Here is a 12951-nt window from a genome sequence, read left to right on the forward strand (position 1 = left end):
TTGAGGAAGTACCTTGTGAAATTGTGAAAATATTGTAGGCTACTATAAGGCTGGCCCTTATACGATGCAGTTTTTAGTGCTGTGGGAATTGACTTGTGAAACTAAGAATTTGTGTCTAATACTTGTCTTGCAGAGTATGCTGTTTTTATACTTGGCATTATTTGTATGATCAGGTGCTAATAGTTTAAATTGAAATTATACAATTGAACACTATTGGCATTTTGATGCCTACAGTAGTGTGCAAGAATTTGGGCCCATGGTCCAAAAGCGTTTTATAGTTAATATCTAAGTGAACAGAAGCGAACCTGACCTCTAAATGGTACAACGTTAAACATGACAAATTTCTTAAAATTTTAAAGCAAGATTTATGTAAATCTTTTACAGTTTCAAAATAATAAAACTATAACAGCCTGTAAACCCTTCCTGTAGCCAAGAGTCTTTCAATTCTCGCTTTTGGAATTTCTTCTTGGTAGAACACGTCTAGCTCAGAAATATTTTTTGGCCTCCTTGCATGTACCGCATGTTTGAGATCTCTCCACATACTTTCAATAATGTTCAGATCTGGGGACTGTGGTGGCCATTCCAAAACCTTCATCCGTCTTTCCTGGCGGTACTTCATGGTTGATTTTGAGGTATGCTTTGGATCATTGTCTCGCTGGAACACCCAACCTCTCTTAAATTTCAATGTCTGGACTGACCTTTGAACATTAGCCTGCAATTCCTTTATATTTGGTGGAATCCATTCCTTCCACTCGCACAAAATTTTCCAGCTGCCACACAACCCCTAAGCATAATGGATCCACCTCCATGTCTCACAGTTGGCAAGGTGTTCTTCTCTACAAAGGCTTCATCCTTTCCTCTCCAAACTACCTTTGGGGGTGGCCAGTCCAAAGCACATTGTTCCAAAAGGCTTCAGGTTTCTCAATGTTTTCTTGACTTCAACTGTTCCATTAATCATTTTCGAATAATGTTTCTGACAGTGGAAATGGGTAGTTTGAAACATTGAGAGTTTTTGTAGCCTTCTCCTTCTGGTTCTCCATTCTGAAATCCTTTTTAGATGACATAGTTACTTCAGAATAAAAAATTCAGCCATGGAATTATACTCATCTGACTCATTGAAGCCCTAACGAGTAAATCACCTGGGTCTGGACCTTAGTAATCATCTTCTTAAAAAGTAATAAAGAATAATCATAAGGGTCCCTAAACATTTGTACAGGGCCCTTTTCCTTTTTTGTATATAATTTATAAACAGTAATGAAATAAAAAAAAATCTTTAAAATTAGCATAAAGGTCTTATGTTAAAATCTGTACCATTTAGAGTTCAGGTTTGCTTTTGATCATATACAGATTCATTGTAAAATTGCACCCCACTGTCTTGGAAATATCATCTGGGTCTGATATTAAACGGCAGAAATAAGCGGCTTGCTGAACAACATGTTATGAAGTCAGTTGTGTCATTTTGTGTTTTATTAATATTGATGTAAGGATTTCAGTTGTTCTAAGAAACCAATCCACAGAAGTTGTTAAGGATTTTTATAATTGGTATTTATTTTGAAAAACTGCCTTTTGTGAGAATGCACATTTGTCTAGTGGAAACAGATTTGATCTTTGTGTGTCTTTCATGAAGGAGGAAAATGTATTTCTCGGAAGAAGATGGGTTTGTTTTGTCAGGGGATTAACGATTTACCCACACACGGGCAAGGTCACTGTCTGGATGCTGAAGCGCTTCTCAGTGGTGTCTCACATGGTATATGGCATTGTGCCTGGAAAACGTAGTCCAGCCAAACTCGTTACCCGCCAGCCCTGTCATCAGGTTGTCAGAGCTGTAATTCTTGTCCAATGAAATGACCGGTTGCCAGGGTATTGATCAGGTAGGCCACAAAAATTATCTTTGAGTTGATTATACCAATTTATTTTACTCAAGCCCTGTCAGTTACTAATTAGCTGATCACCAGTTCAGCCATGCCAAAAACAGTCAATGTAATTAATAGACTTAATCAATGCATCCACCAACCCTGGAAGAAAATTAACGATCCCCTATACTCTTTTTTGGTAATCTTATATTATTCCACAATGGCTAACAAACATATTTATAAGGTTTCTAAAATAAACCTTTAATTATTTTAAAACGTGTATGTGCGTTTCATAGACCTGAATACAGGGGCTCTGGATAAGAGCGTCTGCCAAATGCCAATAATGGGGGCGTTTCACTTTTTTCACATGTTGAATGTCTTGATTGGTTGGCTGACCAACCAATGGTTGGCTCTCCAGTCCGCTCTCCCACTCTGGACAAGTGAACAAATATGGCCTCCATAAGTCAACTGCTACACCATAGGCTATATACAGTATTCGAGCAGGAGTTAGATTCAGTATACACTCAGTGAGCAATTTATTAGGTAGACCTGTACAACGCCTTGTTAATGTAAATATTTAATCAGCCAATCATGTGGCAGGAAGTAAATGCATAAAAGCATGCAGACATGGTCAAGAGGTTCAGCTGTTTTTCAGACCAAATGTCAGAATGGGGAAGAAATGTGACTTGGAATGATTTTTGGTGCTAGACTGGGTTGTTTGACTATCTCAGAAACTGAAAAACAAGAAAACATCCAGTGAGCAGCAGTTCTGCGGGCAAAAACGCCCTGTTAATGAGAGAGGTCAGAGGAGCAGAGCCAGACTGGTAAAAGCTGAGACAAAGGTGACAGTAATGCAAATAACCACAAATTACAACAGCGGTATGCGGAAGAGCATCTCTGAACACACAATGACTGAAACCTTCAAGTGGATAGGCTGCAGAACCAGAAGACCAATAGGTTAAAAAAAAGAGTATTAAATACCTAATAAAGTGCTCACCGATTATATATCAATACTGCAAATGAATAAAGTGTATTGACCTAATTTCCTCAAATTTGTGCCTAGCTGTTGTTTGAAATGCGTGGAAAAATGTTTGAAATGTTACACCACATGATTACAAGAAGGCGACGTTAGACTAATTGACTGATCTGAAGTGAAAATTCCATGTTAGCAACCCTAGGCTACTGCTAATGATGTTTACATTCGTTCATCTGCTAGCCAGTGTGAAGCGAAATCATCATAGAAAGCACAAACCAAGCACTGAGAATGTGAACTAAAGTGAACTTTATTTCCTTGGTGATTAACTTCTGGAAATTTCCTTAGTCCCATTAGTCTTTGAGGTTGTGGGGATATCCCAATATGGACATAAATGGGGTAGTGACTAAGGTACATGACTGAGACCCGGAAGGTTAGCGTGTAGCCACAATAAGATCTATACAGCTGTTGGGCCCTGGAGCAAGACCCTCAACCCCGCACTGCTCCAGGGGGGATTGTCCCCTGCTTAAACAAATCAACTGAAAGTTGCTTTGGATAAAAGTGTCAGCTAAATAACAAATGATCATGTCAGCAAAATAAGAAATTAATTATTATGTTTAAATGTTCAGTGATTGCAGGTGCCTGTCCTAGTTATTGCTGTCCATGGTGCTGAACCTCTTGTCACAGCAAGTGCATGGCAGACATGCATTAAGACTACGGCTCTTCATTGCAATCCAGCATTTCACCAACATACGGGGGTCCAAAAGTCTGAGACCGCTAGTGTAAATGCTTATTTTTAATGCTTCTTTCCTAATAACTTTTTAATTACCGATTATATTATCAGCATAACAATTTGAGTGAGAAGTTGAATCTTTGAAAAAATGTCAGAATTTCTTCGTATTTGGTATGTCCACCTTTTGCTTTCATAGCAATGTGTACTTCACAGATTTGTGCAAAACCTGATCATTCGTGTTATCCCAGCATTATTTGACATTGCTCCAAAGAGCATCTTGTGATGTCACTGAATGCTTGGCTTTAGTTTGGACCCCACTGTATGTATAAAATAAAAGTGGACTGGCAGTGGCTCGGGCTGGAACCTGAAATAATGTGTGCCATGCGTTTCCTTTCCTGCTCTGCTTCCTGTCCTGCAAAGATTATTTCCATTCAGATGGAGCTAGCAATCCCCTCAATGCTCCTGACGACATTCAGGCAATTTGTGACTTTTAAGAACATCAAGTCCGTCTCTGTGATTGCTGCTCGGGTCCTGGAACTTAAACAGCCTAAATGTGCCATTTACTTGCAATGTTTCTCAAAGCATTTTATTCAAAGAGACTTTATTAAATTGACTACCAAGAACCGTACATTTGACAACTGATAATGAATGAATGCATATCCATCAAAGTAATATTTTTAATATAAGTATATAAATAAGTACTTCTAAAACTAAACTAAAACAACAACAATTTTTTTTTGCTGGTAATAGCTCCTATATAGATGATGAGCACTGGATGATTTGTGCCAATGAGATTTTGATCAGTCATATTCAATCAACCATTCACTCTTAGACTTGAGACCAAACACAACTGCAATTAAAAGATCTAAGTGTAGACCTCTTTCCTCAATAAAGCTGCTTACATTGCAAAAAATCCACTGTTCCCACACATTAGACCCTGCTACAACACACTACTACTCCCACAGTCTCTCAGATCCAAGCAAGCAATGCACAGACATACTTAAAGCAGCCATTCCCAATCATGATTACAAGGCTCTGAAAGAAAAATGACATCTCACACCAATTTGATCCCATATAAACAGTTACCAAGTGAACCCTTTCCTCAGAAGGGTTTGAAGGAGCGTTTGGAGATCCTGTTCATTTTCAGTCTTTCTGTAAAGAGCTGCTGAGGCAGCATTTCTGACGCAGCTTCCAACTGTTCTCATCTGGATTTTATTCACCACGTTCTCACCGGCAGAAAGAGAGCAAGGCATGAGACTGCTCATTTTCCTATCTTTGTAAAGATTATTCTGACTCTGGAAGTGCAGCTCCGTGGATTAAATGAAACCCGTAGATTGCCCGGGCACACTCACTCTTCAGATCGCGAGACAATTAATACTGCTTGTCAGTGTAGAGCAGGAAAAAATACTTCTCCAACCAGCGACAATGTAGGGGAGCAGTAGGCCAAATCACTTCGAACCCGCGGCCTGCTCTCATTGGTTGAGGACTTTTGGCCGTGTTTTTGCACTGAAAACCAGCAGAACAGAGGGAAGGGAGCGAGAACGCAGAGATGTTCCTGAGAGTGTGCGATTCATTTGAATGCACACACATAATGTACACTCCAACCGAGAGAACATCAAATTTGTGCGAGAGCAGGGTATATTTGCGAACGGATATTCAATTTTGTGCAAGAGGGTGCGCATATATTTTTGCATAGAAAAAAAATCTGACAGAGCAGATTTTTTTAAGGAATAGTGCTCTCACATTGAATGACTCTGCTCTCAACATAATTTGTCAGTACAGTAACACCATAGTATATGTATCTTTGTGTGTGTCTTGGAATGGTGGCTGTGCCATTAACACCCGTTCTATTAAGCTCATAAGGCACAGTTTTTGTTGAGTTTACACAAAGTTGTAATTTTTGAGGATGTATTTTTAGCAACTATCTTGTTAGGTGTCCATCTGTCCCTGTCGGTGAGCTTCCACTTGCAACTGTTCCTCTTTGCCAATTTGCCAGGTTGTTTGTGTTTGCCAATGCAAGTTGTTCCACTTTGCCAATTCAGGTTGTTGTGTTTGCCAATGCAGGTTGTTTATGTTTGCCAATGCAGGTTGTTCCACTTTGCCAATTCCGGTTGTTCCTCTTTGCCAGTGCAGGTTGTTGTGTTTGCCAGTGCAGGTTGTTTGTGTTTGCCAATGCAGGTTGTTTGTGTTTGCCAATGCGGGTTGTTTGTGTTTGCCAATGCAGGTTGTTTGTGTTTGCCAATGCAGGCTGTTTGTGTTTGCCAATGCGGGTTGTTTGTGTTTACCATATACTGTCATTATTGTCTTTGCTGTTTGCCTTGCCACACAAAATAAATGGCAGTTTTTGTGACCAATGAACCTGTAATTCTGCCAATTATAATTTGGCCTCTGCGGTCTCTGTTTGTCACCTCATGTCACTTGAAAGCTCAACTCACATTTCCTGTAAGATGTAATGATTTTCACAATTATCCAAGACCTTGGGCCCAATGGAAGGCAGATATAGTCAGCTTTTCAACGACTGAATAGTATAATTACTACAGCTCTCTGGCTTCTGATGCCCTGCAGTCTGATATGAATTATCTGTTTATCTATTTTATCTTGTATTGCCACATTCTGTGTCAATGAATCTATGAAAATTACTTGAAGGACACTCTGGCAACATACATTTATTTCAATCAAGGGCATCGACAGGTCAAGTGCTGCTGAGATTTGGTCAATGAAAAGATTGCCCTCATCTTTAGAGATGAACTGGCTTTTATTTTTCTTGGCCCATGTAGTTATCTTTCATGTCTGTCATTTCCTATTTGGTTGACCTGTTCCTTGTTCAGTTGTTGTGCTTCTTTTCCCTTCTTTTGGTCGAACATGTTTCTTGGTTTGATGCTGCCATATTTACCTGTCATATTGCCATATTTAGCTGTCAGACAGGACTGTCAACCTCTGCACATGCCAATGTTTTTCTCCTTGGACTTCCATTTTGGATTTTAAACAGGTGTTTCGTCAAATCTTACTACAAAGACAAAGTCAAAAAACTTTTTTTCAACATTTTCTAATAGACCATTGCCAATTCATTAACAAGATCTGATATGAGCTGGGAAAAGGAGAGTGCAGCTCAGTGGAGCGACTGAACGCGTACTGTAATATCCAGGAAGGACATCCGCGCTCAAAGGGAAGTGACAAAACGTGTGTACCCCACTCATCACTTACACTGAGTATCAATATTTTGGGGAGCGGGGACGGGGGTGTCTCCTGGCGGGGGCCGGTTATTAAAGTGTGTGAGGACCAGCGTGATAAGCCAAAGCTGAGCGAGTGTGTATCACGCTCCAGTGCGGCCCCAGATTTCATTTACACTGTCGCAACAAGGAGACGCGGCAGGTCCGCGGACCTGAAGCGGAGGGCGAACAGGAGAATGATGAGTTATCTGTCCGCTCTCATTATCCGGACCTCTTGCCTGGCTCGGAACGGGGCGGGGGGGGGGGGGGCGGGGGGAGGAGGAACCTCTGCTGCTTTGTGCAGGCGTCCTGAGGAGGGCAGTGTCACAGTGGTGCTCAAAGTGTCTCGTTTGTTCTCTTATACTGTACCCAGCGCTCCCTCGCTGTGTACTGAACTACATAATTAAAATAAAGAACCTTGACTTGAGCTGCCTTCTCGCCTAACTGCATTTCAAGCCGCAGCGGCTGTAGCGGTTAGCACTGCTGGGGAACGGCTACGTTGACTTCTGGTGATCATGTGCATCCGTATTTCATGAAGGCTTGTCCTTATGAAAGGCTAATGCTGTGCTACAAGGTCTGCGACAATGGCAGTTGAAATTACTGCAATCAATAGAACATAAAATTCACAATCCCAAGCATATCGTGATTATACTTATTTGAGCCATTATGAATTGTTAACCGTTATATTGTGTGATCAGCATAAAAGACCTGGGCATGCTTACTTGCAGCTGGCATATAGTTAAAGCTTGTCCTTTTTTAAATCCTTGGGATAGCCACCCAGCAGGGTCACAGTGACCGTTCAGCGGGAGTCTGCCAATGGCTGCCCTGAGGATGGAGTTCACCCGGGCACACAGTGGTGCGTGGCCAGCACAAGGCACTCTGTCCTACACTGCCCTGTCCCTGTCACAGCCTGAGCGATCGGCCAGGCTTTGCAAGGCCTGCTGAGGGAAGCAGGCAGTGGGAGTCACTGCCAGTCCACACCAGTCACTTCCTGCTCTCTTTCCATTCACTCCCTGCTCTCTTTCCATTCACTCCCTGCTCTCTTTCCATTCACTCCCTGCTCTCTTTCCATTCACTCCCTGCTCTCTTTCTCCGGGGTCATGTTACTTTACATTACATCTATGGCTCTTATCCAGAGCGACAGTCCTTCCCTGGCGCAATGCAGGGTTAAGGGCCTTGCTCAAGGGCCCAACGGCTGTGCGGATCTTATTGTGGCTACACTTGGGATTGAACCACCGACCTTGCGGGTCCCAGTAATGTATCTTAACCACTAAGCTACAGGCCGCCCTATGTTCCTCTTACTTCAGCCTTTCCTCTGTATGTCCACCTCTAAAGCTCTGTGGTACTGTCCAGTCAGGCGTGCTGCTGATAGCATGTTTTTCCTACCCTTTATCTAACCAGGTGAGTCCTATTGAAATTACAGATCTCTTTTTAAAAAGAGCCCTGGCCCAAGATAGCAGCAATACAGCGTTGCAAACAACATAAAGGCAACATGAAAAATATAGTAAAATATACAGTATAAGCTCACAATCACATGCCTAAAAGACAAACAGGGGGAAACGGAATCAAGCTCAATCAAGAATCAATCAAGGAAGAAATGACAAATTCTGATAGATTTCACCTCCAAACCCTTCACTACATTTTTGAATGTCCAAATTGAGATTCATCTAGCTGCAAATCTGTCTGCAAATGGTTCCAGGCTGTAGGGGCAGAAAATAATATAAAGGCCTGCTTGTCAAGTTCAGTACAAACCTTAGGGACGGACAGTAAGAGGGAGTCATTTGAACGAGAACGCACGTTTCACAGAACGCATGTTTGAGGAGCACATTGACAAAATAAGCATTTTTATTTTATCACAGGAAATTAAAGTACAGATTCTGTCACTTGCCAAGATTGACCAAATACTTCGACCGTAATGCTAACTAGAACATTGTACTTTTTCTGAGAAATCAGCTTTTGTCACCTTGGGTCCATTCTCAGCACAAAATTCACTTTTTAGAAAAGGTTCTTTAAAAGCTTTAATATTTGTATAGTACATTACTCCATCAGTAAGATCATTTTGTGCCGATTTGCTATAAAAATTAATTAATAAACATAGTAAATATGAAAAAAAATCTTGTTAAAACATTAATATAGTATATATGGTAGATTTATACTTTTTTAACATTTCTCATTCATTGGCAATCTTTGCATGTCCAGTTGCTCTCCCTATTGTTTTATTTCAACGATAGTATCTGTGATGTGTTCAAAGTGGCATTGCTCCCATTCGCACCTACTCAGCTCTGACTGACAAGCTATCCCAGGATGCCATTGCACCTGAAAGGACTAATGGCTCCTGATGTACTTCAATTACTGAAATTACCGTTTTATCGAAATTGTTTTGTATCACTGAGAGTATGAGGGGGAGATCTTGAACTGCATGACTGTTTCAAGAGACGGATCCATATAAGATGCAGGACCTTGTTTTGATACTGCAATATAAAGTTTTCTCCCGTCAGTTCTTCGAGGACCAAGTTGATATTTACATTTTTTTTTTTTTTTTTTTTCAGATTTACAAATCACTTTCAGTTTCAACAATAAGGGGGGGGGGGGGGTAGTAGAGCACCTCAGGAATATGCATCCACCTCTCTCTAATTTTTGACCATGCACCGCGGTTTTTATGCTCCCCTTTAAAATTGACTGTGATGTGAAGGGTTAGCTCACATCAGGTCAGAAATGCACACTCTGTGGCCAGCAGGCAGTTATGTGTTAATGTGCTTGGTGGTAGGTCAGGGGGTAACAAGTCTCAAATGACAGCTACTGCATAATAACTTTCATTTTTACATTAAGTGTACATGACTTGGCACCATTCACCTATTCACACTGTTTTGCTTTTGGCTCAGTCAGTGTAGCACTTTAAAATATACAGTACATTTTTATTGAGTTCAGTGTCTGTCCGTTCAGTGTCAGTTATATTTCAACCATTCAGATTCTTCTGTAACTCCATGTTGTAGTGTGCAGTGGTATTGTATTCAAAAGATTTTGTCCTTGGTCTGTGATCTGAAAAAAAAAAAACAGGCAGAAACAGACCTTGACACCGCACCAAATAATTTATGGGAACAGACAATCTGGAAACCAGGGAATTTTACATGTATCAAGGAATATAAATATTTAATAATCACTCCCAGCCAGTCTTTTCTTAAAAAAAAAAGCTGTGCTTTAATGAAAGATTTGGTTATCTGATCTGGGCTGTCTTGTTCTTGAAGAGAAGTTGTTTTCAGCTGCAGTATCTGGCATCGTGTTGCCAGTTTCATAAAGACAGCTTTGAAAGAGGGGTCAAGGTGTGAAGAGTGAAGGGCCACTATCAATGACAGGCATGAACACTATGAGAGGCTGAATAACGAAGGGTTCACAGTATGCTCCATAATGTTTGGGACAAAGATATATTTATTTGTGGTTAAAGTGCACATTCTCAGCTTTTATTTAATAAAATGCAATTTACTCTTAATTTTACACATTATCGTTTATGCACTTTGTTTTCACGATGTCGATTTCTACATTGGGTTCGATCTCCGGTGTAGCCACAATAGCATCAGCACAGCTGTTGGGCCCTTGAGCAAGGCCCTTAAGGCGAGGATTGTCTCCTGCTTAGTCTAATGAACTGCAATTCCCTTTGGATAAAAGTGTCAGCCAAATGACATGTAATGTAATGTGTAAGACAGCTTTCAATATCTAGTCTTGATTCTAGTCTTTGTAAACATGAGGACCAGAGTTGTGCCAATTACATTCAAGGAAGCCATTATGAGGCTGAGAAATAAGAATAAAATAGAGACATTGCTCAAACCTTTGACTTACCACAAGCAACTGTTTTGAAGTACATTTTCTGTATAGCTTTCACTGGTTCATTCTGGCTTTTAGTGAAATTGTGTGCCTTGAAAAAAACGAATTGACCTCTTAAAACCTTGGCAACTGTTGACCTGTAAACTCATTGGCTAATGTGTCCGTGCATGGTAATGTGTCTAGAGCAACAGATGACACAAAACACAAAATATCAAGTTTACATTTAAATTATTGTGCTTCATTTTTGTACAAGAGTTGACTTGTACAAAAATGAAGAAGAAAAAGCTGACTGGTGAGCTCAGTAATTGCAAAGGACTGGCCGGTTATTGAAGACATCTACAGTTGATGACAGAAGAATTCTCACCGTAATGAAGATGAAGCCCCCAAACACATGTTTGACAGATCAGATCGGAAACTGTCTTCAGGAGGCAGGTGTGGATGTGTCTGCATCTGCAGTTCACAGAAGTCTTCACAAACAGAACTACAGAGGCTACGCTGCAAGACGCAAATCAGTGGTTTGGTGCAAAAACAGGATGGCCAGGGTACAGCTAGTTAAACAGCACCTAAGAACCCACAAAGTTCTGGAAAAAAGGTCTGCTGGTCAACTAAGACCATCACATTACATTATTGGCATTTGGCAGACGCTCTTATCCAAAGCGACGTACAGTTGATTAGACAAGGAGGAGACAATCCTCCCCTGGAGCAATGCAGGGTTAAGGGCCTTGCTCAAGGGCCCAACGGCTGTGCGGATCATATTGTGGCTACACCGGGATTAGAACCACCGACCTTGCGTGTCCCAGTCATTTACCTTAACCACTACGCTACAAGCCGCCCCATGGACCAGGATTTACTATAATCAGAGTGAAGGCAAGGGCAAAGATCCAAAGCACCCCCCGCCTCAGCTGTGAAACATGGTGGCGGTGCAGTGAGACACTGGCTCGCTTGTCATTTGATGATGTAACTGCTGATAGCAAAAGCAGAATAAATTCTGATGTGTACAGAATTTACGTTATCTGCTCACGTTCAAGCAAGTGCCTCCAAACTCACTGGATGGCACTTCATCCCAATGACCCCAAACACTATTAAAGCAAGAAACAGAGTTCTTCAAAGCCAAAGACTGGAATATTCTTCTCTGGCTAAGTCACTCACCTGATCTGAATCCAACTGCGCTTGCATTTCATATGCTGTGCGAAAATGTAAGGCAGCCTGCCCGTGAAACAAGCAGGAGCTGAAGATGGCTGCAACCCAGGCCTGGCAGAGCATCTGCCAAGAGGGTCATGTCTGTGGGTCTCGGACATCAAGGTACTAAATATGACTATTTTCTTATGTATAAAAAGTGTAATTTCTACATGTATAAAAATACACTTTCTGAGCTGAGAATCTGCAGTTTAAGCTCATGTGCATAATTTGATTAGAAATCTAAAATTGTGGAGTACAAAGCCAAATCAAGAAAAAGATGTCCCAAACGTGAACAATAATTCATTACTGAATTTCTTGACTCATTAGGTTGTGTGTTTATTTGTACTTAGTACTTATACCCATGACATCATGCAACATGGCAACAACAATAAAACAACTGCTTTTGTATGTATCCATTTGCATGATTTGCTCAGTTAGGTTTCATCTGTGCTGATATAAAACACATATGTATGCTATATACTGTATAAATGCAACAGTAGGGTGTTTTTTACATAGCTGGAAGCAGTATCTGGATCCAATAATTGAAGTGATTACCCTTCAAAACAAGCATAGTTTATACTGTATGTTATAATTAAGAGCTAAATGCTGTTTCCTAGTGAAATGATGAGAATTATTGACAGAAACGATCATAATTCATAAACATTTGCCCAATCATTTTGAGATACATCCAGTTAACAATGCCAAATCACTGTACCCTCTCCTGGAATGTGAGGCCCTGCTGTGCACAATCAGAACACATTACCTTTGACAGGCTACCATGATGACATCTAGCAGTGTGTTTACCTTTGAGCTTTGAGCATGTGAGACAAAGTGAAATATTTTTGAGAGGTATGGAGGAATTATGAATGATGTTCAGCGCAGGGTTTCAAAGTGATTAATGGGAAACCAGTTCCGCTCTCCGGGGAGTCCCTCTCTCCATCCATAATAAATACTTGTAATATTAACTGAGAAGCTTTTTCTTTGTGTTTCGCACTCCCAAGAAAATTGTCCCTATTCTTAAAGTTCACCTGCACTCTCATGACACATCTCATATACAGTGTAGCAGTATAAGGGATACAACACATAATCATCAATTAGTCAGACTAAAAACACACCTTTTCAAACTGTACCTTAGTCCTACCTCCTGATCCCCCCCCCCCCCCCTTTCCGATATCCCTATCCCTC

This window comes from Conger conger, chromosome 15 (assembly GCF_963514075.1).
Source record: "Conger conger chromosome 15, fConCon1.1, whole genome shotgun sequence".
In the NCBI taxonomy this organism is placed as follows: domain Eukaryota; kingdom Metazoa; phylum Chordata; class Actinopteri; order Anguilliformes; family Congridae; genus Conger; species Conger conger.